This window comes from Rattus norvegicus, chromosome 6, assembly GCF_036323735.1.
Source record: "Rattus norvegicus strain BN/NHsdMcwi chromosome 6, GRCr8, whole genome shotgun sequence".
Classification (NCBI taxonomy): Eukaryota; Metazoa; Chordata; class Mammalia; order Rodentia; family Muridae; genus Rattus; species Rattus norvegicus.
Window position 1 is genome coordinate 52,122,899 of NC_086024.1, and position 27,046 is coordinate 52,149,944.

General features: G+C 43.1%; 1 protein-coding gene and 1 long non-coding RNA gene across 64 annotated transcripts in view; one reads left to right on the plus strand and one right to left on the minus strand.

Moving 5' to 3' along the window:
* The window catches only part of Myt1l (myelin transcription factor 1-like), a 398,973-nt gene that overhangs the window by 230,041 nt on the left and 141,886 nt on the right, over nucleotides 1-27,046 (plus strand). For all 50 annotated transcript variants that reach the window (XM_039111668.2, XM_063261464.1, XM_063261488.1 and 47 more), the window contains one exon: nucleotides 24,204-24,357. The gene's annotated coding sequence lies outside the window, so the exon portion shown is untranslated. The remainder of the gene's footprint in view (nucleotides 1-24,203; nucleotides 24,358-27,046) is intronic.
* The window catches only part of LOC134479354 (uncharacterized), a 155,782-nt gene that overhangs the window by 65,500 nt on the left and 63,236 nt on the right, over nucleotides 1-27,046 (minus strand). For 9 of the 14 annotated variants that reach the window (XR_010052571.1, XR_010052572.1, XR_010052575.1 and 6 more), the window contains one exon: nucleotides 12,423-12,519. The exons of the other annotated variants lie outside the window; for them this stretch is intronic. This is a non-coding gene — a long non-coding RNA (uncharacterized LOC134479354). The remainder of the gene's footprint in view (nucleotides 1-12,422; nucleotides 12,520-27,046) is intronic. 14 annotated transcript variants of the gene reach the window in all.

Here is a 27,046-nt window from a genome sequence, read left to right on the forward strand (position 1 = left end):
AGGTAGGATGTGAGGGTAAGCAGAAAGACTTTTCTGAGCAAGACTCTGCATCTGACTGAGTAAGAAAGCAGAAGGGGGAGGTCAAGCTAATGATTCAGTCTCAAGAACAGGTGACTGAGGAAATATGGCTGTCATAGACTCGGTGGGTTGATTGACAGGCAAAGAGAGAACCTGTGAAGAAGCCCACTCAACAGACTGGGTCTGAGGGTAGGACCTGGGGTTGGAGTAGGGTGTAAGGACTCCAAGGCTGGGCAAAACATATTGGCATTTGTTTTGAACTAAGGGGCCTGGCCTAGAGGTAAAGTCTGTGGACTGAACCTTAAAATACAGGGCAGAAGTTAAGGTAGAGGGCAAAGAGCTTATGGAGGGAAAAATCCATGAGTTTCCTAATTAGAAAGTTAAATTAATGGATTAAGTGAAATTGAAGGTACAAATTCAAGAGCAGAATTGGGACCACGTTGACCTGTGGGTGACAGTAGAGAGAACAGCTTGGAGACTGTCAAGGGGCATCACCTCAGCCAGAGCTGGAAGGGACTTTAAGAACAGAGGAGCAACCCAGACAAGCAGACATCATGGAAGGCTGACTTTTGAGAAAATGTTGCTAGGCAGAGTAGTGGCAGAAGGTAGATAAAATATGATAATTTTTAGATTACAGTCACGATAAAAAATTCAGAATTATTTGAAATTGGCATTTGTTTTGAGGGGAGTATTTTAAAATACATGTAAAATATCTTCTCAAAAGAGAATCCAAGTTTTCCAGATATATATAAAAAAATGAGCTGACAAAATAATTCTGCCCTCAAGTTTTGTTTTAATCAAGGGACTTTAAAATTAGTAAATTTAAAAAGGTTCCTTGTACCACGAGTGGAATACAACATACCTTACTATTTCTCCCAAGGATCCCATAACCTTTCAAATGTTTTGCATTGATGTTAGGGTTTAGGGTTGAAATGGGGAGTTAGCAGAGATTAAGTCCCTACTCTTGTCTCTGGATCATGCAACCCATACCAAAACCTGGAAAAGGGTGGAATTCACTTGGTATAAGAATAGGATTCTCCCACAGCTTCCTAACACCCATCTAACACTTCATTGATGGAGCAAAGCCTGGGTCTAGCTTCAAATTCCAGAAGCCAGGGTATGGCGAAAGTCATACCCTTGAAAAATACACCTGAAGTCAACACTCTCTAGGGCCGCTCTTCCTTGAGAAGCCCACACCCCTACATGTCTTTATCTTTCCTCAAGCTTCTTTCTTGCTCTTGTACCCGTGTCTCTTAGTAAATGGTGACTCTCTGAGAAGCTCACACCAAGCTCTGGTTGTGTTCTTGAGCTCCCTTTCTCTTGTATTTAAAGACTGTGTTTATATATTTATCTTTAATCAAACTTCAACTCTGCTTCATAAAAGAAGAATAGCTTGTGGCTACTAAGATGTCTCCTGTCTTAAAGAGGATCTCTGACAGTATGCTGAACTAGAGACAAAAGAAAAAGATGGTCCCACTCTGGGGACAAAACAAAGAACACAGACAAGCCAGAGGAGAGTATTCATACAGCATCCAGGTTGCTGTTGGCCAGGTATCTCCCTTCTCACCATAGCCCTGCACTAGACTCTGTGAACAACTAGCAGGCAAACTGCCATGCTCTTGTGAGGAGGTATCTGGGGCTATGAGTGATTCTACTACTACATTCTCCTGTTAGCTCTTCCCTGCCCCCATCTGGTCCTTGTGTCTCCTGGCCACATCATTGCCATCAGTTCCCTTAGGTTATCATCTATAACCATGGATGACTGTATAATTTCTCCTTTGTACTTCCCTCTGACACAGGAGGACTTATGGGCAGTTCCATACAACTAGGCTCTGGCTAGCTTAATTTTGGATGCTATTGGAGCAGTGCTAATTCTTCAGGCCAAGGAGAAGGTTCACATGGCTTTATATGACACCTCCTGATGCCTCTGATGGGAAAGCAGTTTCACACTAACCTCAACCTTCAGTCTGGGCAATGACACCGTATCATCAGGTTCATGGTCAGCGTGTGGCCATGACCACTTGATCTGCATCTCCATTTAACAGACAGCCCTATGAAGAGCCATCTTCAATGCTACCTGACTAAAAACAAACCTGGAACAAAAAGAGGAGGTTCACAAGCAGTGTAGTACCTGTGAGGCAGAGGACAGACAGTGAAATCAGTACCTTCAGCATAGCCCCTATAGCAGACTAAATGGATTCCAATTAAAGGCAGTTTATTCTCTTATATCCACAGAGCCTGGAGGACCCATTCTAGAGAACTTGAGTGCTGGGTTCACCTGTGAGGAACTGTCTAGTCCTGGTCTCATCCAGGTGCTGAGGGTAGCCAGCTGCCTTTGTTCTCCTCTGGCTTGGAAAAGCATCTCCCTTTCCTCTACCTCCTTCCCATGTCATTCTTCCTGTGCATTTGTATGGACATCCCTTTCATAAGAGTGCTGCCGAAGTGCATTAGGAACTGCTTCACTTTCTCATGGCCTCATCTTACCTAATGAAATCTAAATTCATTTAGTCTATGCTTCTATAATAACACAACCCAGACAGACAAAATTATCAGGAATAGAAATGTACATTCTTATCATTTTGGAAGCTGGGAAGTTCAAATTCAGAGTCCTGGTAGGCTGATTATCTGATGAGAGGAGACATATTGGAATCTCATGCAGCGGAAGGCCAAGAACAAATGGAATGTCACTCTCATAACCAGTTCTCTCCCAAAGGTCCTCTATCGTGTATGTTAGCGTCTCTGTGCCTGGCTTCCATATTAGTTACCTTTTCTTTTTCTTTCTTTTTTTTTTTTGGTTCTTTTTTTCGGAGCTGGGGACCGAACCCAGGGCCTTGCGCTTCCTAGGTAAGCGCTCTACCACTGAGCTAAATCCCCAGCCCCGTTACCTTTTCTTTGTTGTAACCAAATACCTGATAAGGAAAAGCTTAAGAAAGGCATGATTTATTTCAGCTTACAGTTTGAGGGTAGCATCCATCATGGTTAGAAAGGCATGATGGGATATAATGAGTGGAACAGCTGGTCATGTGAAATTAGCAATTAGGAAACAAAGAGTAATAAGGCTACTTCAGAAATACTGTGGTGAAGACTTTAATGTGAATTTTGAGGGACAGAGCTGAGCCCATCACAGTCAGGTCTGATAAAGTGTGATGTTGGAGGCCTTCCTTTTGCAGTGCTAGCACAGCATCTCTCAAAACCAACTTTTCTTTTCTAGATGGTGGAGAAAAATGTCTAGTTTTAAGTCACATCAGAGACCCCTATTGCACTACACCTGGTCTCTGGGTCCTGTGAATAGCTCTCAGGCAGCAGCAATAATCCAAGAAAAAAAAATGGCCTTGACCGGCTTTAGGTCACAAGTGAGCAGGTGACTTTCTTCTGCCACGCTTGACTCTTTTGACCATATCAAATTACAGTCTGGAACTTAGCGGTTTTCAGAGGGCAAAATCAGGCCGAAGGACTGACATTCCACAGCAGCCCAGTACATAACTTTTCTGGTCCCCAAAGTCTGGTGGGCTGCCAGGTAGAAAGGGGAATGTTGAAATCGCTCCCAATAGCTATTCCAACACCACTTAATGATTGAGCTTCCGTTTCCTTTTATTAACATCTTTAAGGTTAGTGCCTGTAAACTATTGAGCTAGCCAAACAAGACAGACTGCTAGATGGACTACTGTGCGAACTAAAGATCATTTACTCCTATGGATAAGATGCTGACCGACCTAATATACGACTGTTTGTGTGAAGCCCAGCATTTGGAGGATGTCCCAGGTTCATGGACATACACATCCTCCTCTGTATGCAGAGAAGAGTCTTGAGTGTTCTCTGGCAGAGAGTCTCTCTCATCTTGGAAGAAATCCTACCCATTTTTAGTAGATGCATGTCTGTAGGGTTGCCAGGGCAAAGTCGGGGCATATTTAACCACCATTCTGAGGTTATTCCGTCTGCAGCTGACAAGGGTGCCAATGTGCTCGTATGATATGAAGACGTCTGCCTGGTAAGCCTGATGAGCAAATGCTCCATCCTGCAGGCTTTGGCCCATTCTGTCCCTGCTCTCATAAAAAAATTGGAACTGCAGCATATTTAAGTGTCCATGCCCTGCTCAAGCATGATGTCCCGGGCATAGTTGAAGCATTGTTATATATACACAGTAAATGAATGTCAGTACCAATCATTCTGCCTTCCCCACTGTAGGTATCTCCAGATCAGCAGAGTCTTGGTGAAGTGAATAAATGACCTGTTTCCTAAGGACTATGTCTCAGTCTACTCTGCTACTTACCATCTGTTTTCCAGAATGTTCCAGACCAGGCAGTGGGAGTCTACTTAAAAATAAATTATGTCAGTCACTCTCCTGCCTAAAGTCCTATATTGGGCTCTTGTGCTGCTCAGAATAAGCCCCAGGCCTACCCTGGGGTGTGAGATTCCAGGTTGCCGAGGCTTGCCTGTCTTCAACCTCATCGAGGTCAGGTTCTTCACTCCTGCACTGAGAACTCCAAGCTCACCCTCTACTTTCTGAGCCTATCTGTAGTACCTCTTCCTCTTGGGCTGTGGATTTTCTGTTTCATCGGACTAGAAGTTTCTTTGCTGGTTTCTCACTCAGCTTATCTGTGTCTTCCTTCTAGGGTTACCCAAGTGTTACACTTTCCTTCCTCAGGAACACTTGCCACCCAGGAGGCCTTGCCAGCCAAAGTCCCCATCCTGGCAGCTGTCCACCAGCCTCTGCATTAACCCAGTTTTCTGACTACTCCAGTCTGAGCCAATATTTGTTATTCTAAGGCTTCCCTTTTTCTGAAGGGGCCATCCCAGGACAGTGGTTCTAGGCTCACTGGGACTGTGCCCACTGGCGAAGTTCCTAGTTTATATCTACCACAAATAAATGTTGGCTAATTAAAGATGTGCATTTTTAATTCATGTATTACACAAAGATTACGAGAACATCCTATAGTATGCCTTTTACCATAGATAAGAAAAAACTTCTTAGTTACAGCAGCACAAAAAGTGGAGATTGTGAGAAAATAAAACTGTGATGAATGCAACTAGGTCAAAGTTCAAAACGAGGGTCTAAGGAAATATTATAAACAAAAGCTCACAGACTGCTGGCAGGTTGCAGGAAAACCCTAATGAATAATATGAAAAGATCTACAATGACATATAGCAGCATAGGAAGGCAGGGATCCATTTAGGGAGGTCAGAGAATAAGATGGAAATGCTATCCACGCAGGCACAAGGAACTTGCCAAGCAGTAGCCAGGGGGCTGGAAAACATGGATTTCGAATGCTATTGGTGAGTCAATTAAAACATGGGGTAGGCAAACACTGAATGGGTATTCAGCATCTGTTAAATGTTGTGTCTCTGTCCTTACATTGTATAAGGCCACGTGCATAAGGAGACACACAGGAAGAATTTTTTTGAGAGAACTAAAATGGCTCAGTGGTTAAAGTGCAATGTGAGCATGAGGAACTGAGTGTTTTTAAATCTCAGATCCACATAAGAAGCCAGACGTGGAGGCCCACGCTTAGAAGCTCGGTGCTAAGAGGGCAGAGACACTCCAAGCCCTCAAGTTCACTGGCTGACTTAACTGAATGATGAGTTTCAGATTCAGTGAGAGACCTTGTCTCAAAAAGGGAGGCGGGGGTGGGGGGTACTGAGTGCAACTGAGGGAAGCCATCTGACACTGGCCACTACATTCTATACACATATACATGCATGTACAGATGTACTACAGACCACATGTATATTCATACTTACAAAAAGTACATACATGTATACACATAGAAGGTGAGAGAGAGAAAGAGATGGGGAGAACTTTATGAGAACACTGTATGCTCGGTGGGAAAATCCAAAATTCTTTTAAACTTGATTTTTATTATGCTGTTTTGCGTGCATGGGTATTTTCCTACATGTATGTCATATGCATACCCTAGAAGCCAAAAGAGAGTATCAGTTGCCCTTAGATTGAAATTATAGGCAGTTGTGAGCAGCCCTGTGAGTGCTGGGGATTAAACCTGAACCCTCTAGAAGAGCAACTTAATTGTCGAGCCATTGCTCCAGCCCCAAGAAAAGATCTTAAATTTATGCTGGTCATTTTATAATTTCATAAACTACATGTGGCTCTATTATTGGGTCACAGCTAATGATGGAATGGAGGTACAGCTAGTTACAGTGTGGGGAGATTGTTCTAAGTGAGAATGATTTAGCAGAAGGAGGAATCCAGTGTACAACTCCTTCTTAAAAACATTAGGTGAGTCATTGGGTCAGACTAAGGCTGTGCCTGCATTTGAACAAAGCCATATTTGTACAAATGTCTGTGCATGTAGAGTGACTGCAAGTACCAGCAGGAATTATGGATCAGAGATCAGCATGAGAGTCAGTCATCAGTGACTATGCAGTGGTCTCTGGGTGTCTCTGACTTAACTCTGACAGCATGTTCATAGGTCAGCTATGCAGGCTTGAGTTAAGATTACCTGGAATACCAAATCTGTTCTCCTGGGTATGGTACTATCTTATGTAAGATGCTGAACTCAATTTTTACACAAAGAAATGATGCTTCTCTCCAATGGAAGTCAGCACCCACTCTTGTACATGAATAAAATGATGTCCATCCAAACCAAACTGTTTGCTGTCTGACACCTCTCCCCACTGCTGCTCATCCAGTGATGAGCAGAGAAGAGGACCTGAAGCATTCTGTGTCTGAGGAGTTTCCTATTTTGGGACCAAAAGTAGGCAATACCAAGAATGGTCTTTTCTAGCCTCTGTTAGATATCATTCACTGCAGGGAACATGGACTAAATAGTTTGCAATAGTGTGAGAAATATGACCAATGTGACACAGACAGACTCTGGGAATCAGTATTTACATTTGGACCTCATCCCACTTCCTAGGAGACTCTGTACATACACCAGCTTGGGCAGGCCTCCCTAGAACACCATGACAGGCTTTCTGTATGTTAGGTACAACAGGAAGAGAGCTGGTTACTAGGGGCTAGCAGCAGGATGGAGAACAAAGAGATGACAGGACCCAGGTTCCTCAAGTTTGAAGGCAGAAATCAAGCAATCAGTTGCCATGCATAATGACTATAGTTAAGAATAACATGCATATTTATAAATTGCTTAAAGAATAGGTTTCTAACATGCTTACCACACACAAAAAAGTAGTGAGTCATCAAGGTGTTAAGTATGTCTTAACTTGTTTGGTTGGATATTCTACATAGGTCAAAACACCACATATGCCCCATAGATATACACAATAACAATCTACTATTTCAAAATACATTTGTGAGAGCTGGAGAGATGACTCAGTGGTTAAAAGTATTTCCTCTTACAGAGGACTAGACTTCAGTTCCCAGCACCGACATCAGGTGGCTCACAACAACCTGTAATTCTAACCCAACAGACTCCTGAACACATGTTCATGTGCAAACATACACATATACACACATACCTACACATGCATGAATGCATGCACACACTCATACATACACGTTCACATGCACATAAATAAAACTTTGAAACTTTATAAAAAGAAACAAGCTTGTTTAAGAAGCTAAACATTCCTCTCAGAATCCTGCTGCCCCACAAACTTTTTTGAGGGCTGTGGCAGCTCTCTGTCATGGCTACTGCCAGAGACTGACTCAGGGTCTTTGTATTCTCTACAGTTGTGGGTCTTGTTACTAGGGGCTGGCAGTAGGATGTTTCTGTTTGTTTCTCCTCCTTGTGCATCAGCAAAGTATTGAAGAGACACACTGTGTACCAGGCTCTTCCTATAATTCCAAGAAATGATCAACTATGTGCTCTGCCATAGGCTTATTTGGTATCTGAGGGGTGGAAGACAAAGGTAAATATGAAAGCAAAATCTCCTTGTTATCTCAAAGGTTCTGTGTATCAAGAGGGGTTGGCATGTGTACAGTCTGTGTTATTAACCTTAGTGAAGCTTGCCCCAATAGTTTCCACATGAAAAAGAAACCCTCATGTGTGGCTTTGTGTACATGATGGAGATATACATTATTCTATCATTAATAATGGTACACAAAATAGAATACATACAAAATAACATACATCTGTTATAACTTGGGTTACATTGTTCTTAGCACGTTTTGTAGAAATGGCCACTTGCATTCATTCCTTAGCTGTCCAGACCTTTGGAGAATGTACACAGCCTCAGCACAGGAGAGAAGAGAGATGCAATGGCTCCCCCAGGCCCAGTGAACTGGCCTTCATTATTCAACACCTTTCCAACCATAGTAGGCTTTGTTCCAGTGTATCAAATTCACCTCACAAAATACCCATCTCAGCTCAGAGCAGGTCACTTGGGTGTGTCTGCATTGAGCAATGGTCCTTCTCACCTTCCTACTTAAGACTGTTACTTCTCATAGATACTGGACCAGATCAGATAGAGTGTGAACACAACATAGTTTATCCTCCCAGATGCCCAGGATGTGCTGGACTTGTGTTGGTAATGCCTTTACCTGAGATTTTAGTGACATGAGCCAACCTCCTGCCTGGCCCAGCTCCTGGCCCTGTGATCTGCCTGTCCTACCACACTTAGCCACTGACTGAAGAAAAAGAAAAGAAAATCTGTCATTAAGGACTTCATGGGCTCAGCAGCCCCCCTCAGCACTTCTGAATGAGGCCCCATTCTCAATTAGCCACAAGAGATACAATATGCCAGAGTTAGCAAGAAAACGCTGAACATTTATGGAAGACCCAAAGCTTCGAAAATGTGTTCTGCAGAACCTTTACCCAAAGTGTTAAAATTATGGTGCAGAAAGAAAAAGTGAGGTCGGCAGCTTATCTTGAATGGTAACACATGTTATTCATTTTAGTAGAGGACTTTTCAGCCTTAGAGATGATATTGCATCATTCATTTCCAGGAGAGTCATATAAACTCTTCTGTGTTTGTATTTGAACATAAAACTGAGTTTCCTGAGAATATCCTGTGATTCCAAAGTTCTAAAGAACAATCGTGAAAAATGCACGCAGGCATTTCTGGGAGTTCTGATTTGAGCTACTTAGACATAATATGCCCTTGAGAAGTCAGTCATGAGCACAGCTGAGATACCTGCTCGGAATACAGACTGGCTTAGAGCCGTGTCCAAATCCCAGATCTGCATTCTGATGGCAGGTATTTCCTGCAGCACTTTCCATTAACTTCACCCTGGGAACTTCTCAGAGTCAGAGCTAAACCCACACGAGGAGCAGAGGAAAGCATGGCCACATTCAAAGAGGAATGCCAACATGCTATAAAAATGTGCAGTGGCTCTCTGCTTCCTGACTGGCACATAGTCAACTGTCTTGTATTTCTACACATGCTTCTGCCCCCATGATCTGCCAAAGCACACTGGGTCAAACATCCATGGCCTAAGTCCTCTGCAATGCTGACCTTTCCCTTGTAAGTGGTACAACACCCAGATGCACAGTTGTTAATCCTTTGGAACTGGTATGCAGGAAGAATCTAAAACAACTGGAAACACAAACTGAAAGGCACTAGGATGCCACACATGCCTGTGCCTTAATGGACTGTTGTGCTGGGTGTTTGGTAGTAGAGAATACTGGCAGACACAGTGAGGACTGCACTCAGAAAAATTCAGCTGAGAACAGGGATTATGTTGAGAATCTGACTAGCAGCTACGCAAGGTACAGTCTGGCAAAGGATTTTTACCTGTGTCCTAAAATCTTCGAGAAAGCTGATTATAAAGGTAATAGAATCATTAATTTGGTGGAGAAATTTTTAAGAAAACACATGTCGATTATGGTGAGTTATTTCTAGTTGCTTTTAGCCATATTTTTAGTGAGACTCAGGAGCTGAAAAAAATCTAACAGAAGGATCTGAAAAGCATTCAGTCTAGCGAGAAAAGGTGTTGAAAAATTGGGGATGGAGAAGGTTTGATTATTAAAGTTACTAGGACCATTCAAGGCATTCTAGCACTTTGCTTTGGAACAGTAGAAAAGATGCTTCAGAGGCATCTCAGGAGCCAGTCAGACTCCATCCATGATGGACTCAAGGGTAGTACAAAGAACAGAGAAGAATGATCTTCCAGGACTTTCTGCTCATATGAGGCCATTTAGAGAAATGTTGTTCTGGCTATGGCCACTCACACACTCCCATGCTGCTGGTACAGGGAAGCCCAAATATCATCTGAGCTAGTCACAAACACTGGCATCATCCATATGATGCTGAGTCTGAAGACAAGGTGATGAAGGCTTCCACCAATATCACAAAGGAAGGCATTGAGGGCCAGGCAATGTGCAGCAGGGTCAGAGACCCTTCAGGCAGAATGTCAGAAAGTAACTCAAAAGGTTAAAGCCCAAACTCTGGTGAAGACCCCAGGATACTAGACATTATAGAAACATAAAATATCTGCCAAGAAGATTCACAGGTATCGAGTGGAGCTATCCTAAGACAGAGGCCATATGGTCTGCAAATGGCAAAGCCATTAGTAACAAGCATATCCAAGCCTGCCACAGCTCACATCATGATACCATATGTCCCACGTTCTAGGCATGAAGCTACAATATCTTGTGTTTGTCCTGCTGAGTTTCAATTTCACATTGTTCTTACTCTTCCTCAACATGTTCCTAAACCTCCCCCTTTTGGAATTTGACTGTTTTATACCATTGCATATTGGAAATATTTAATTAAATTTTTTTTACAAGCTCTCTCAGCTACAAGTTTGCCTTGAGTCTCAAAAGGGACTTGAAATTTAGACTTGTGAACAATGTTGGCACTGTTTCCATTGGGGATTCTTGGAGATGGGCTAAATGCATATGACATTTTGAGATGCCCATGAGTGTTTTGGAGACAGGGGAAAGAACTTATGGTTAGAATATGAAATGCAACCCTCAGGCTTATGTCTTGAACACTTGATTCCAAGTAACTGAAACTATTTTGGGAGGTTCTAGAAACCTTGAGAATCAAGACCTACCTAAAGGAAGTAGATCATGTGTGTGTGTGTGTGTGTGTGTGTGTGTGTCTGTCTGTCTGTCTGTCTGTCTGTCTGTCAGTCTGTCTTTAAAGGTCACACTGAGTTCTAGTGTCTGCCTCTGTTATCTTTGTCTCTCCCTATCTCTCCATTCACTCTCTCTTAACCCTCCTCTCTTTCATTTCTTGTTGATCATACAGTCAGTAGCCTTCTCTACCTGGACACACTCCCACTATCATGTTCATAATACCATCATGTCAAGTCACTATGGATTGAACTCTCTGAGATCATGAGCCAAAATAAAACTTTTCTTACAGATGTGGCCAACATTTTGGTACATACCCATAATCCAAGTATTTAGGAAATAGAGTCAGAAGGATTGTGAACTCTAAGCCAACCTGGTCTGCAGTGTGAATTCTACTGACTGAATTTCAAGGTGAATGGGCTGGCCAAGTTACATAGCAAGCAAGATACCAGGAAGACAGAAGGCAGGAGGATGGGCAAGGGGGAATAGTGTAGAAAGAGAGAGAATGAAAAAATGGAGCATAGAGAGAAGAACAGGGTTAGCAGCAGAAACGACTAATGGTGTCCAACCTGTTTTTATTGAGTCACAGTTGAATACAGATGCTCAAAGCATGAACCTTAGGGAGGCATTTCATACTGAAATCATAAGTTCTTCCCCCTGGCTCCCAAGTATGTGTGGCCACCTCAGAATGCCTCTGCATTTAGCCTGTCTCCAAAAATTCCCCAACTCCTAACAAATTCAACATTGTACATAAGTACTCATTCAAAGCATCAAGACAAAAATCGTAGTTAATAAATAATCTGTTTTTATGGTTATAATTTAGTATTGTCCAGAATATGTTCAATATTTGGACCTGCATCAAAAATAATAGCATTGTTAACATCAGATCCTGAAGAAAGTTTGGAAGCAAAAAAAAGGATATTCTAAAATCTAACCTCTGTATGGCAGATACCATCAACATTTGTCTTTACTTCCTGCAAATTTATGCACTGTGAGTTTGGGTTATATTCATATTATAATTTTTGAACCCTGATAGTCTCTTCAAAATTGTATCATAAGCATTTACAATTTGCTGTTGTAAGAGTTTCCATGAGAAGTCACAACGAAGCATCCATTTACCCTCAAAATGAAAGAGTACTAACAGACTAAAGAAAAGACTATATCCAAGTCCAGGTTGTTGAAGCAGGAAGGGGTTACTTACCACAATGTAAGTTACTCAAAGACACCTGTACCACTCAAAAGCCATGCCAACACATGTGCAATTCTGTACTAGAGGGATAGCCCTAAGCTAGGCTTCTACATCCTATATAGTCCAGCACCCTCAGATCACAGGGGTAATCCTAGCGCAGGATTACATATAACTGAAGGGCAGAAGAGAGTGGCAACTAGGATCTCAGTTAAGATCTTGTAATCCTCCAGCCTCTGCCTAAGGGAGGATATTAAAAAACGTTCATTATCTTTTCAACATACCTATCAGCTGTATGATCCCTATTGTGATGATTGTGGGACGAGGTCTTCTGTAGATCTGCAGCTCCTTAGCATCATTGTGAGGATGGTCATGTCATGCCTGAAAGAAACAACTCCATGGTGTCACTCACCAGAGTCCTAATTTATACAGATATGGAAAACTGGTGATTCTTGGGCACTGGTTATATACTGGGTATTTGCTGTCACTTCATTTGACACACCCAGCAGTCTAGCAGGAGGATGTTTGTGGTAACCGGAATGAGATTTCTCTTCTGTAGGCTCATATTTAAACACTTGGTTCAGAGTTGGTTGTTTTAGGGGGTTATGGAACTTACAGGATGAAGAGCTTACTGGAAGAGCTGGTGGAAGAAGGGCTTGCTGTCACAGAGGTCAGGCTTTAAGAGTTACAACCTCACCCACCTTCTAGTCCCCTCCCCTCCCCCTCTGCTTTCTCTGTATGGCTGAAGAGTGATATCTCGGCTCCTTGTTCTGAATACCTGCTGCCATGGCTCCCCTGCCATTATGGACTCTCCTAAAACTGTGAGCCAAGATAACGCTCTCTTCTCCACGTTGCTTTTGGTCATGGTGTTTTACCACAGCAACAAAATTAGCTAATACCAAAATTGGTACCAAAAATAGGAGTAATGCTATGAAGAACATGATCATGCTGTTTAATAGAGGGCTGTGGAAGACTTTGGAACTCTGAAGCAGAAGAGCAGTGAATGATGTAAGCAGAGCTGAATGGGCCATGGTAGTAAGCTCCTGGAAGAGGGTTCCATGAGTAATATAAGACTGTGGAGTCCTAGTTACAGATCAAAAGATTCCAGAAGGAAACTAAACAATATATTAGCAAATGGAATCGAGGTCATTCATATAATATTTGAACAAAAATAAAAAATAAAAAAAATAAAAACTTAGCTGCTTTCCATCTATATCCTAAGAACTTGCCTGGGGCTAGTGGATTCAATTCTTTAGCAAAGGAAATTTTAAGACAGCATAATGTTGAGTATGAGGAATGGTTATTGCTTAGTATTATTATGTAGGTCTATGATGAGTAAAAGCAAGCGAGGCAAAAAAAATACAAAATTAGTTTGGAAGGGAAAAAGGAGTACTAGAAAGCTTAATCTTCCAGCCAAGGCCTACAGTGAATGAGAAAATGTTACTGTTAGGAGACTAGCACCATTAAGGAGAGGCCTCCTGCTCTGGAACAAGCGAAGAGTGCCCTGAAAGACCCTGCTCCGCTAAACTTTCAACTTGTCAGAGGCCCTAGGAATAAATTGCTTCAATATATGAAATCTGCTGCTAATTTTGGTCAACAAGAGGAAGGGTTCATCCCAAGTTGTCAGCTAAACTTGGCAGTGTCGAGGTTGAAGGGTTAATGAGTGATAGGGTTATGGATTCTTCTTCCACAGTTTCACAGAGCTGCTGAAGCCAGGCAATACTAGTCACTGTAAAAAGGCTCTGAGAAGCCATTGCATGAGACTGCAACAGTAAGTTCTGTGTCCCAATGAATACTGCAAGATATTTGAGATGCTAATGCCTTAAGACTACTGCCATGGAGTGCTTAATACAGGAGTGAAACAAAGCTGGAGAAGAGCCATCTAAATCCCTTTAAACTAAACCCAGCCCCTAGTCGTGGACTTGATGTTTGCCTTGCAGGTTTTAGTCTTACTTAGGTCCAATATTGCCTCACTGTGGCCTCATTCCTTTCTTTTGTAATGGAATGTATATCCTGTGCCACTGCATGTTAGAAGTGTTTGATTTACTTCTTACTTTTACAAAGGGTCAGTTTAGACAGTTCCTTGAGTCTCAGATGGACTGTTAAAAACATGGGAACCTCTGAAAATTGGTCATTTTGCTTCATGAGATGATCATGAGCTTATGGGTAACCATGGAATGCAATAGTTTAAGAGGAAGGCCTTCATAGGCTCAGATATTTGAACACCAGTTTCCAGTTGGCGGAACTGTTTGGGGAGGTTATGAAACTTTCAGGATATGCAATCTCGCTGGAGAAAGTACGTCTCCAGCAGTGGGAGTTGATACCCTAACTCTCATCCCATTTCCAGTTCTCTACCTTCTCTCTCTTTGTGTTTGAAGACGTGATTTCTCAGCTTTTTGCTTCAACTGCCTGTGGCCATGAATCCCCTAACAAAATGGACTCTGCCACTGGAACCATAGTCCCAAATAAACACCTTCTTCCACAATTTGCTTGTGGTTATAGTGTTTTAATCACATCAACAAGAAGTAACTAATACAGTATTTCTTTCCCATATACTACAAAGGGGGAGAGATCTGAGCCTGAGCAATAAGGACAAAGTAGGTCTCAAGCCACATCTTGAAATAATATCATAAGTAAAATAAAAAGCAAAGTCAATATTCTTGGCCTTTATGCTGGGGCAGGTTTGGCTTGTGGCCTATAGCCTGCCCCAAATTTGGTGTTTGGTTGTATTCAATTTCCATCTCTTGAATTTTTTTTTGAAAAGCTGAGATGTCAGAGTGCTTTAGGTAAGAATGTGGTCTACTCCAGATGAACTCTGGAGTAGCTCCAACTCCCAGAAGTCCATGAGTAAAGAATAGCCTAGGTTGTGTCTCCATATACTGCAAGTGCTGCATGAAGCCCCAGTTGATCCAAGCTACCTGCCTGTCTTCGAGGGGAGACAAAGACCTTTGACCTAATTTGTCTACAGGACTTCAAGGTCATCTACTTTAAAATTTGCTTTCAATAAATAATGGCTTTTACAGACTTGCTCCATTTCCAGTTCTCTCTCTCTCTCTCTCTCTCTCTCTCTCTCTCTCTCTCTCTCTCTCTCTTCTCTCCCTCTCCTTCCCCCTCCTCTCTCCTTTCTCTGTGTGTTGGAAGATGTAATCCTTCAGGTTCCTGCTCCAGCCTCCTATGGCAATGCTTCCTCCACCATTATGGACTCTGACCCCATGAGGCCAGATCCATTTGCAAAGAACTAGGACCAGCTTCCATGGGCTTTTCCTTAGTCCTTTAGGCTAAGAAACGGTACCTGAGGATGTTAGGGAGTCTAGGCCCCTTACATCCTAAAGCACTTGACACTCACCTCTTGTTTTTCATGTAATCTAAATAAACACAGATAGGTGTGCTTATTATATAATATAATACATGTATATATTTTATTATTTCTATTTTTTCTTCTTCTTTTCCTCCTCTTCCTCCTCCTCCTTTTTCCTGTCCTCCAGTAGCCAGTTTCTTTCAGACTCTTGACTATAAGAATTGTTTTTATCTTCCATTGTCAGCCAAATGTCCCATTCATGTTTTCCAGATTCCACAGCATCTGTTTCACAGACAAGCAGCCACACGGAGCTGTGACAGACTAGACACTGGTTCATTTGCTGCTAGGAATCTTATATCTACAGAATACGTCTAGGATGGCAGCTATAAATCTGAGAACCTAGAGCATGGGGCCAAGCACTGTGAAGCTTTGCTCAACATAGGAAAGGCATGATCTCTGCCCACATCCCTGGGTCCTCAGTGTACATCTCACGATTCCCATCCTCAGTCTTCTTCCTTGCCTCCTATCATGTCTCTCAGAACCTCTCTTGAAGCACAAAGTGTCTGTGCTGTTATCTCCTCTTCATGAGACCATGAGGACAGTGACTTCCTTAAGACACAAACTACCTGACATGGGCCAAGTTCACACCACCAGCAACCAAGTGGATCATGGGAACTGTTCCCTACCAGGTTACAGATGAACTAGAATAATGGTAATGGCAACTCTCCCTTCTAAGTAGATGTTTCTCTGAAAGAAACAGCTAGTGGTACATCTGACCATGCTGCCAGCCCACATAGGTAGAGCTCTTTGCTTGACTTGTCTGACAACATGGCACTTTGTGGAGTCACAAGTTATCAGTGCCTGGATCTTAGCTGTGCTGGGTACTAGTATGTGATCTGGTGTGATAATGTGACATCTGCTCAAGATGGAGGAATGGATAGAACAATTAATAATGTAGCACAAGAACAAACCTGGATACCAGGACATAGAAATTGTCATGGTATTGTATATTAGGGATGCTATTCTTGGCTACTTGTGGTCATTCCCAGAGGTATCCAGGTAGGTCCTGTGCAGATCTCAGCAGATCAGTGAGTACAGGTCTAGAGAAGGTCACCAGCTCCTAGAGTCCACTACTTTCCTCCTGCTTTAGTTTAAAAGCACAATGACAGCAGGTGATAGTAGCTTTCCAGTGTGCACACTTCCTGTGAGAATCAAATGTTATCATGGTATTGGTTAATCAACATTCACCAGCTTGTCCCTTGCCATTATGCCACACCTTTATAACAGAACACAAACATCATTGGAAGTGAAATTCCTGAGGATGCTGTTGCACCAGGACCAACACTACCCTAAAACATTTTAGTTTTAAGTAAACCTAAAACAGTTTTGGTTTTAAGACTGTCAACTCCAAATTAGCTAATATTCTTTCATCCAGATTTCTTATTGACCTTCTAATCTTCTAAATTCTGACTGCCTAAAGCTACACTGTCTACTGTCCTCAGCTGAGAATGACCTCCTCCATGCTCCTATCTCCTCCCCTTCAAGGGAAATCCAAGCATATCTTCCTGTGCTGGGGCTCCATCCACTGCAGCTTCTCACCCTGGCCTCCCAGCTCTAAGTCTCTCATAGTTTCCTTCTTTAGCCTTTGGCGGAGTCCTACCTCAATGGCTGTACTAGTGCTTTGAATTGCAGGCTAAGGAGGCTATAAATATGAGAAAGTCCAGCACCTGTTCTGGCCTAGGAGACATGGGGAAGAGTCCTTCCAGTGGGGCTATCTGCTACCCCTAAGGTCTATTCATCCTTTCTGTGCCTTGATCAGTGGTTGACGGTTCAACAGAGTTTCTATAGTACCTAAACTTCCCCCAGAATGAGAGAGAGCCTTTTGGCAGTGGGGTAGATTATCATTTTTACTCAGAGCCCTGGCTGCTATGAGCTTTAATTAAACTTTCTTTCAGGAAGAAAGCTAGAGATGGCCCCTAAAAGGTAGCTCCAAAGGACAAGGCTGATTATCAAAGTATTAGATCTGCACTCTGCTGTTAGTAAAGTGGCTTAACTCTCCTGACTGCCAGGGGTAAAGCAGGATTCTTCCACATCCTGCCCCAGAGCCAGACAAATGCAAAACATGATGCCCTTCATCAACTCCCTCTCAGAAAGGTTCATTTTCATTTACAAGGGGCAATGAGGCGCTATGAGCCTCTTAGCAGAGAATCCCCATTTACTAGGCAATTGGGTGTGGAGAGAAAGAGGTGGGCAGCCACAATCCTGCCATATCAAAGGAATCTCACTGAGCCCAACAAACACAGCCATTGTGAGTCCTAAATGGCCTAAGGTCCTGCTTCTTGACACAGAAGTGTGGGACACAGACAAGCTAGGGCTGCAGTGAGCAAGCATACCCCGGAATGTGTCAGGATGCTCCTTTCCGACATAGCTCCTTACCCTCCTCACCAGGGCACACACCTTTCCTTGAGAGTTTCTCCATGCTTTTGAACACAAGATAGAAGTCAATGACAGGGGGCAGCCTGCCTCCAGGAGAACACTCATTAGAGAAGACACCAGCTCCTTCCTTTGAAACAACCTGACCTTCAAACAAGATTGTAGCTACCAGGGCCTGAGAAGGCACAGTTCATGGGTATGTGCAACCCCAAAATGGCCAGTGACTCACACGCCAGGCTCAACCTGCCACACAAGGTGAAGGTGGAGCTAAGGATGTCACCCCAGGGACACCAGCTGGGTAGAGGCAGACTGCAAGGTGCAGGGCGGTGCTAATAAGATAGCTATTAGAAGTCCCTGCTTTTCTGAGGAACAATGACTCAATGAAAATTCACCATTCACTCGAGGACAGGCTAAAATACAAGGAAGGGATGGAAACCAGATCCCAAAGGCCCTACCCCATGAAGCTGAAGCGAGAATTGGGCTGATCCACAGCTGCTCAGGGAGTTTGAGCACCTCTACTGCAACATCTTGAGTGCTCGTTAAAGGAGTTCAAAGGTTGATTAAAGCATAATTTACCTAGCATAGAATTCGCATTAAACCTGATGTCCTCTATCCAGTTTTGTTATTTGAGATGTATCTGTAACCACTATGACTGCATAGTACATTGGGGCATATTGTTTTCTAAGTCTGATTAAAAATTCAATTGATCCAATTTCTTATAACTGCTCTTAGTTTTCACGTCAAGACTCAAAGTCTTGTAATTTATTTCTCTTGTTTTCATTTTTAAATAGTTTTACCTCTTATACATCAAAAATATTTTATACGTAGGGTATATGTCTATGCACGATGTACATGCAGAGCCTGCAGAAGCCAGAAGAAGGTATTGGGTCACCTGAGCCTGGAGTTATAGATAGTTGTGTGTGGTCACATGGGTACAGGGAATCAAATCTAGGTCCTGAGCAAGAGCAGGCTATGCTTTTAATTGTTAAGCCACGTCTCCAGCTTTATACTTGGATCCTTAAGCAAAATTGAGATCCATTTTATATATGGTATAAGATAGGGGTCCAAATTCACTCTTTTGTGTTGTAATACCATCTGTCCCCAATACTATTTTTTAAAAAGATTTTCTACCTCTTTGAGTAGCCTGGACACCTTGGTGGGAAAGCTGTTAATAGAAAACACCCAGGGAGGGGTTATTTTGGGACCTTCTGGTCTGTCTCCTTGGCCTGATGTCTCATTTGACGACATTCCATCTTGTTTCTGCTTTGCTACACACTCTGAAGTAGAATTTGTGAGTCCTACAACGTCACTCTATATTCTCTACTGTGGTTATGTTTTCAAAGAGTAAATGCTACAAAACCATGAAGGGCAGACCTTGGTTGTGATCTTGTACTTTCTATGTTAGACATCATTTATTACAAAGGTAGCTACACCGTTGTAATGATGGGAGATTTAGCCCTCAATAACAAGATTCCACTCAGAGAAATGGATCCATAGAAGGCAGGGTAGGCAAGGCATCAGGAGAAAGAACTACTTAGAGTGTCTCTTGTGTCCTGACACTCTGCCATATTGAGCAGCAGGCCTTCCTCTGCACTCATACAGCAAATCTCCTCTATATTCAGACATCAGACTCTCCTTTAGGCCTAGAAGGCATAGTCTCCTCTCTAACCAAGCAGTTGATTCTCCTATATACCCTTCACAGTATGTTTCTTCTATACCCAGGCAGCAGGCCTTCCCTCCACTCCTAGACAACAGATTCTCCCCTTCACCCAGAAACAAGACCCTCCACCAATAGGGTCTCTTCTACACCCCAGCTGCTTTCCCTTCTCTACACTCAGCAGCAAGCTATACACGAGGCTTCTCACAATTATAGAGAACCTACCTTTGTAACTGTTTTCTTCGGCCCTCCTTAACTGTTGGGGCGTCTTCTGCAGCAGAACTGCCCTTTCCGACTAACTATCCCCTGAGCATAAATATTGTCTCAGGAGTTGTGTCTTATTCCCTCTCCCATACCCACCACACATCACTTTCTGCTCAGGAAAACTCATCAAGAGCCTGAAAGCTCACGCTGTGTTGATCTAGTCTTTATTCTGTGCTTGAAATAAGCAAAACATGAAGACAGACTGATTTGCAACAGCTTCAAAATCAACTTCAAAATATAACTTAGTTGATAGAGCATTTGCCTAGCCTGTATAAGGCCCTGGGTTTTGATCCTCATTCACCAGAATTCCCAGCACTTGGAAAGCAGAGAGAGAGGATTGGGCATTCAAGGTCATCCTTGGTAAATAGCAGGTTTGAGACCAGTGCTGACATAATGCCAGGGTAGCCAAGCATGATAGTTACCTATATAATGCCAATGCTTAGGAGGAAAGAACATGAGGACTGCTCCAAGTTCAAGGACAACTTGAGCTACACAGCACATGCTGAGTCAGCCTCTCTCAAAGAAACCAATAATAAAATACTAAAATGGCATGGAGAATATGTACAGTTAAGCAAACTGACAAATCACACAATATCGTGCTGATTACCTAGAATGAGAGAGAACATGGAGGAAGTAATGAGTGGGGAAAAGTTAGAAAAGAGAGCAAGTTTGGTGACAGAGCCAGTACAGGGTTATGCAGGATGTAGTCTAGTGGCAGGTCCCAGTGTCACAGGCTAGTGCTTCCCAGGTGACCAGGACTCAGCTCAGTATGGGAGAGGGTTCCTGCAGATCCCACGGTGCACAAAGGCTGAGCATTAATGCACAAAGGGAGTCACACACTGCAGGAGACCAGAGTGAGGATCAAGTCTTTAGGCTACTGGGAAGCTTAGACTTCTGAGCAGCCAGAAACCAGAGTGACTCCAGCAGCGAGTACTGGGACAAAGCCATACTCTGCCCTTCTGAGACAATCGGTGTCACACTGAGACTATCCTTGGCGAGAGGAGAGGAAGAGGCATTTCCAATATGCAGGTCTTTGGACAATCACTAGGGTCCTTATTCAGAAGAGATGCAGGGCTGTCTCTTTAAAGAGAAAAGAAATCCAGAAAAGAGATAACGGGACACAGAGTCTCAGAATTACCCAAAAGCATGGTCTTCTGCTTAGGGAGCCTCCAGCTACCCTGGGAGGGTGACCAAAAACAAGCAAGTTTGTCCTTCAGATAGGCTGTGATTCTAGCGCGGCAGAACCTGCCCAGCCCCAGGGAACTAAGAACCCTGTACAGACATGCATGGAAGCAAGAGCTTCCAAAAGCAAATAAACAGAAATAAATTAGGTGTGAGACCTCATTTTCCTGAAACTTATTTCCCAGAGGGTATTCCTGCCTCTGAGTTACTATTTTTAAAAATGGACTAAGAACCAAGAAAGAGGGGAGACACTGATCTGGCCACACGAGGCAGGACACCTCACCCCTCTGTGGCTATAAGGGCTCTGCTCGCCCTAATCCTGGCCTGGAGCGACAATAGGCTGCCTTCACCCGTGTGTTGTTCTGAGTCAGTTTGGCAGCCTGCAGGCAGGAGCTCACTCTGTCTCAATGTCCTTGCCTTTTCTTCTGTGCCTCTGAAGCATCATCTCACACAGCCTGTTAACAAAATAAAAGCCCACAAATGAGTGTGCTTTATGTGACAAGTGTAACAAGCAGGAATCTCAGATCCAATTTCATTCCTGCCAAAAATGAGCTGGACCACAATTGGTTTGCTTGTCACTCATTAATACATGATTTAATTGTTTAATTTTAAACTCTGAGCTATCAGCTTGTGTTTCTTGGTATTCTAACATTCGGTTGGATGTTAGTTGCAGAATATTTCGTTTTTCAGACGACTCTAAAAGGTAGTTTTAGTTGTAATTAAACAACTGCCAATGTATTAACTTGTTGCTTCTTATCTCGCAGATGTTGCTTTCTCGTTTATTGATTGTTCAGTTGTAACCTTAATGCTGGCCACAGATTTTCTAATGACCTAAGCATACACTTGGAATTTCCCCATTCTCTTCTTTGATACTTCCTATTTTTCTTTATGCCCCAAATTATCTTTCTGTATATTTTAAGAGTAACTATGGTAGCCTTAATCGCTATTATTTCTTTAAATTTGTCCATGGATGTGTGTAGTAATATCTTATCTATCTCATTATCCTGAGCTGCTAGGATCCTACAGAAGGCCAAGGACACAGTCCCAGTGAGCTCTTTCTTGCTCTTCACTTCCTGTCCCAAAGGCAGGAGTTTGATTAGGAAGAGTTTTCTGCCCGTTCATGTTGTCACACTTGCCTATGAACAGCAGAGAATCAGAGATGTTTACACACTAAAATATGTGGTGCATGGAGCGTTTATCATTCATTGAATGCTCAGTAATAAGCTGAATAATATATTTGGTGTATTATTTAACTTAGAAATTGAAAACTCCTGGAAGTTCATGCTTATGAAACTACATACATAGACCATGAAGTAATAAGTGCAGGTTAATAAAAACCCGACTCTGTCTGATCTAAATCATTTAACTATTCAAAATGTTACTGGTTGGTTAATGCACAACATAATAACCTTAATTAAAACTATTTGCCGCCTCCTTAGTCAATAGGAACTGAGTTTTTCTGATTTTCATTTCCGTTTTCCATCCCTGCTTCTCTGATTTCCTCTTTTCTTCTCTCTATCACCTCCATCCCTCCTTCCTATTCTCCTTCCTCTCCCTCTCCCTTTCATCTTCCTCCTCCCTTTTTCCCTCCTGGCCTTCCTCCCTGCCCCTTCCTTCCTCCTCACAGAAGCCACACATCCACATTAGCACCATAGAACTTAGGCATATCAAGAGTGACACCTTGCCTGGTGCCTGCCAGGTTTAAAGGACTATGCCATGACATTGATGAAGGGCACTTGAGAAATTTAAGTGAAACTCTTCTAGTGAAAGCAGAACATTGGGCATTCTGCTTTAAATTTAGAAGTCAGAGAGAGAAAGACCAAACCTGCTCTAATCTGTTTCCAACTTGTGTCTAGTGTAATTAGGGAGACATTTGTGCATAGACGTTTACTTGCTGTCTATGTAGACGAAACTATTCTTCTTAGAAAATGAGGTTCACAAGGGAAGGCTCTACAACCCAGACCCTAATGCCCAACATAATTGGAAGAATGCTGATTTCCAGGCCAAAAGCAGAGCTGTTGAGTCCTTCATATTTACCTCAACCACTGAGTGTACTGTTGCTCTCGGGAGAATTACCAATGACGATGAACTTACACTTTGGGGCAGGTGGACCATGTGAAGCTGAGGAAGTGAAATATCCATAGCTATTAAGTTCCAAGATCTAAAAGATACTTTAACTATAGGAAAGAACTATCTGTAAGTTCCAAGAGCATGTCTAGGCATCTACCCAGGGTCAGCTTGCCATCTCAAGGAGAGGAACCTTTCTTTGTCACTTGATCTGTTAAGATTTAAGATAACCCAGAGGTTTTAGCCCCAGGGAACTGCACAGCAGTGGCTGAGCTGCTAGAGAAAGGTATAGCAGTGTATATATTGGAATATTGAGGGGACATCAGTGACACCCACTTGGGCTCCCCTAGGATTACGTGAAGCTTTGCCTCCCTACCAGGGACCTCTGCCTTTACTCTTCTGGAAGTATGTGAACAGGTTGACCTTGTTGATGGGAGACTTGGGTTTCAGGTGCCACTGTCCTAGTGGGGACATTTGGACAGATGGGATATCTTCTCTCTCTGAGTGTCAGGTTGTTGTTTTGGCTTTTTTTTATTATTCATGCAATTAGCATAAACTTTAGAGGCTACAGAGAACATCAAAATATTCCTTAAAGTGTTCTAGCACTGGAGGTATGTGCCTCTGGGAGACTGCCTAGTTCATTTGTTCTTTTGCTTATCTGTCCATTTGTTTGTTCCTTTTTTTCTTCTTTAGGGGTTATAAATGAAATGTGTATAGGTCACATGCTAACTTGAGGGAGTCAGTTCTGCCCTTCCAGGCATCAAACTCTGATTATCTACCTTAGTAGCAAGGGTCATGTGAGCTGTCTCACTAGTCCAGGCTCAGATCAGCAACCCTCAAAATCCTTGAGGAAATCACAAGTAAATGAGGCTTACAGAATGAATCCTAGTGTGGAACTCACCCCCAAGGCCTCTGTGAGGGTAGATTCTATCCCAGACTCAGGAAGTAGGTGCTTTGGAGGTTTCCTGAGTGTGCCAGCCTAAAGGGGGTAGGAAGGCCCTGCCTCAGAGCTGGAAGACTAGCTTAAATGCAGGGAAATGTGGCTAACCCATGGGTAGTCTGGTCCTTGGAAGAGGTGGAATATCAGTCACGGAGGATACCTGTTTATATAATCTCCTAATATGTTTGACATCTTTAGGCACTTAATGCTTTTCTTTTCTACAGATGGAGAAATGGAGGCACAGAGAAATTAAGTGACTTGGCCACAGTCACAAGCTGGGGAGGACCAGGGAAAGCCTAAAGAGAGCTGGCTCTGGGCCTGCATCCTGCCCACGGAGTCACCCTGCCTCCGTTCTTGGGAGAGAAGGCTTCCTACAAGGTAAGAACCACCTTTTCCCCAGGATGTGCATTCCCTGCCTCCACACTGAGTAGGGGCTGTTAGTGTGCAGTACTAAGCCACACTCCCTGTTCTAGACAACATCGGTGATGAGTGATGTCCCCGGGTGCTCAGCCTGGGACCTGATCCTCTAACCTGGCAACTATGGCTTTCCATCATCTCAGTGCCCTCCTCAATGCCTCCCAGTAACTCTGGGCTTCCGAGGTCTCCATCTTGTCATCCCTACCACAGCTCTGCTTTTCCCCTACGAAGCCCTCGCTCTGATCTTCACCTATTCCCTCATGTCTGACCCTTCTTCCTCTCAGATGGAGAGTGCCACAGTCCTGGAACTTAGAAAGGAATGGGTGATACTTCAGTACCCTTCCAGAGCTCTTCTCTGGTTGCTTCTGTTGTAGTCTCTCTGCCCCTCTCATACCCAGCACACCTCAGAGCTTTGGAAGAGCTGGGCAACTTTTACCTCCCGGGCATTCACAGGAACCTACCCCTGACATCGTGATTGTCATGGTGTGTCAAAGGTGAGAAGTGCACTTGTTTCCCTGGCTGGAAATTCTGTTCTCCAATCCCACACAAGGCAATTCCACAGTGTCTCTCTGACACATGCCATCAGCCCATGCCACAGAATCTTACTGTCACGTTGAACGTCCACTGCTTCTTCTTATTCAGTTCCTAGAACGTTATTTCCTCTAGTCTTCTGTTAAGCTGTCACTGGGTTATTTTCCTGGGGAACGTGCTGTTGATGCATTTGTATCAGCTCCATCCTTGAAAGCTCCCTGCAGTCCTCAGAAGGAGGGTGCTTTTGTCATGGAAAGGGCACACCTGTCACAGGAAATTACTCCAACAAGGACAGTTTAGTGACAATTAGGTTCCATTAACTGATGGCAACCCCACAGTGCAGGTGCCATCCCTGGGACCCACAGAGCTCCCAGGTCCTCAATGTATGCTGAGTATTTTACAGTGTGTGAAGCCCTTCTTAGTCCTTCCTTATCTTCTGTGAGAATTCACAGCCACCTGACCCTCACTTCCAGCTTATGGGAAAGAGCGGCTCTTACTCAGAACATTGGACAGTGTTAAAACTCAGGTGCAAAGGACAACAAGGCACAGGGTGGGGAGTCTCAACTGCACTGTGTATCTCTAAGCTGCATCTCTCCCACTCCCTTATCAATTCATTTTATAATCTGAAGCAGCTTATCTCAGCCAACATTCTGACATTCTGACAGATGACATATGCCACAGGTCAGAGGTCACAGGTCCTAGCACTCATAGGCACAACCTTCTACTGTCTCCTATATTCTTTTAGGATTTTTCTCTCCCCTAAAAGCTACATAAATAAATTTGGGTATGGGTTCTAAGAAAATTGTAAACCAAAGATTTGCTAGTATAATTTCACATATATACATGATAGGTTTGGGCAGTAGTTTTCTATGTCAAAACATGTATGAATATTGAATTATAATATTCTTGCTCTGATAATTATAATTACTTAGGGGGAATCCAAGGTGGAAAATGTCGAGCATGGACAGCTATTGCCTCTGAGAACTCTGAATCAGCATGTGATTACAGAGCTGAGTGTGGAAGTGCACAGACATTGAAAATATGTTTTTAAAGGAAAACAAAAAACAAAGATCAAGCAGCCCAAAGGCCAGCATGCTGACTGGTGATTCACCATTGGTAGTTAAAGGAGTAGCATTGGTGGTAGTGGAGCTAAGCAGCATTAGGGCTCTGTCTCCTGAAGGAAAGGAAAAGTCAAGGCCCTTAGGTAGAGAGTCTTTCAAGAAATGGCTGTGATCATGCTTAACTAAAACGTACATAGTTTTTTTCCCACGTATTTTAAGATAAATTGACATTTATCTTTTTAGAAAACACTTTAACATTTCCATAAAGATGTGCATATTTATTGTGACTTACTATCTGTGGCTGAAGAAATCAAATCTACAAAATTAAAAGCATGTCTATAGGTAGAAAGAGTAAGGGGCAAGGCAGAGGCCTCTAAGCAACAAGGACAGACATGAGAACAGCAGATCTACACATAGGAGATGCCCTTCTGCTCCAACATGGACGGGGCTATGGATTAGGACAAGTTAAATACAGCAATTTGGCCAGGTATTCATGTACAACAGTAAATATACAAAGGAAAGGCGGGGTCATGTCCATCATGTTCTGATGTTCTGGCCCATGTCAGTGTCATCTCGGAGAAGAACATTCTCTGGATAAGGTGGGGCAGCTGCTGATTTCCTATCATAATGCTAGTCAGGTCTCTGGTCTCTGCCTCTCCAGTAGGTAAGTGAGATACAGAGAATAGGTTGTCTCTGATCTGAAGACAAGGATGATCCAGTGGGGATATTTAGATGACCTCACAAGGCAGTACAGTGTTGGGAAACTTGTTTAAAGTGAGTTTGGAGAAAAGTATTCTAAGAAGATAAAGAACAAATGAGTGACTAACACTGAGGAAGAAAGCTTAGACACTGGAATCATGGGTGGCTTCTGGAGAAGAGAGCATGCTCTGAGTCTTTACACGAAGAGCCACCATTCCAGCCTTTGAAGTCCATGACACAGTGTCCAGGCTAATAGCATCCTGGGTTAAGACCTGGTAGGAACACAATCCTATGAAAATCACACAAGTCCTATGTGTAGGTTTAGGTCTGGCTTCTCCAAGGTTCTCTAAAGGCTCTGA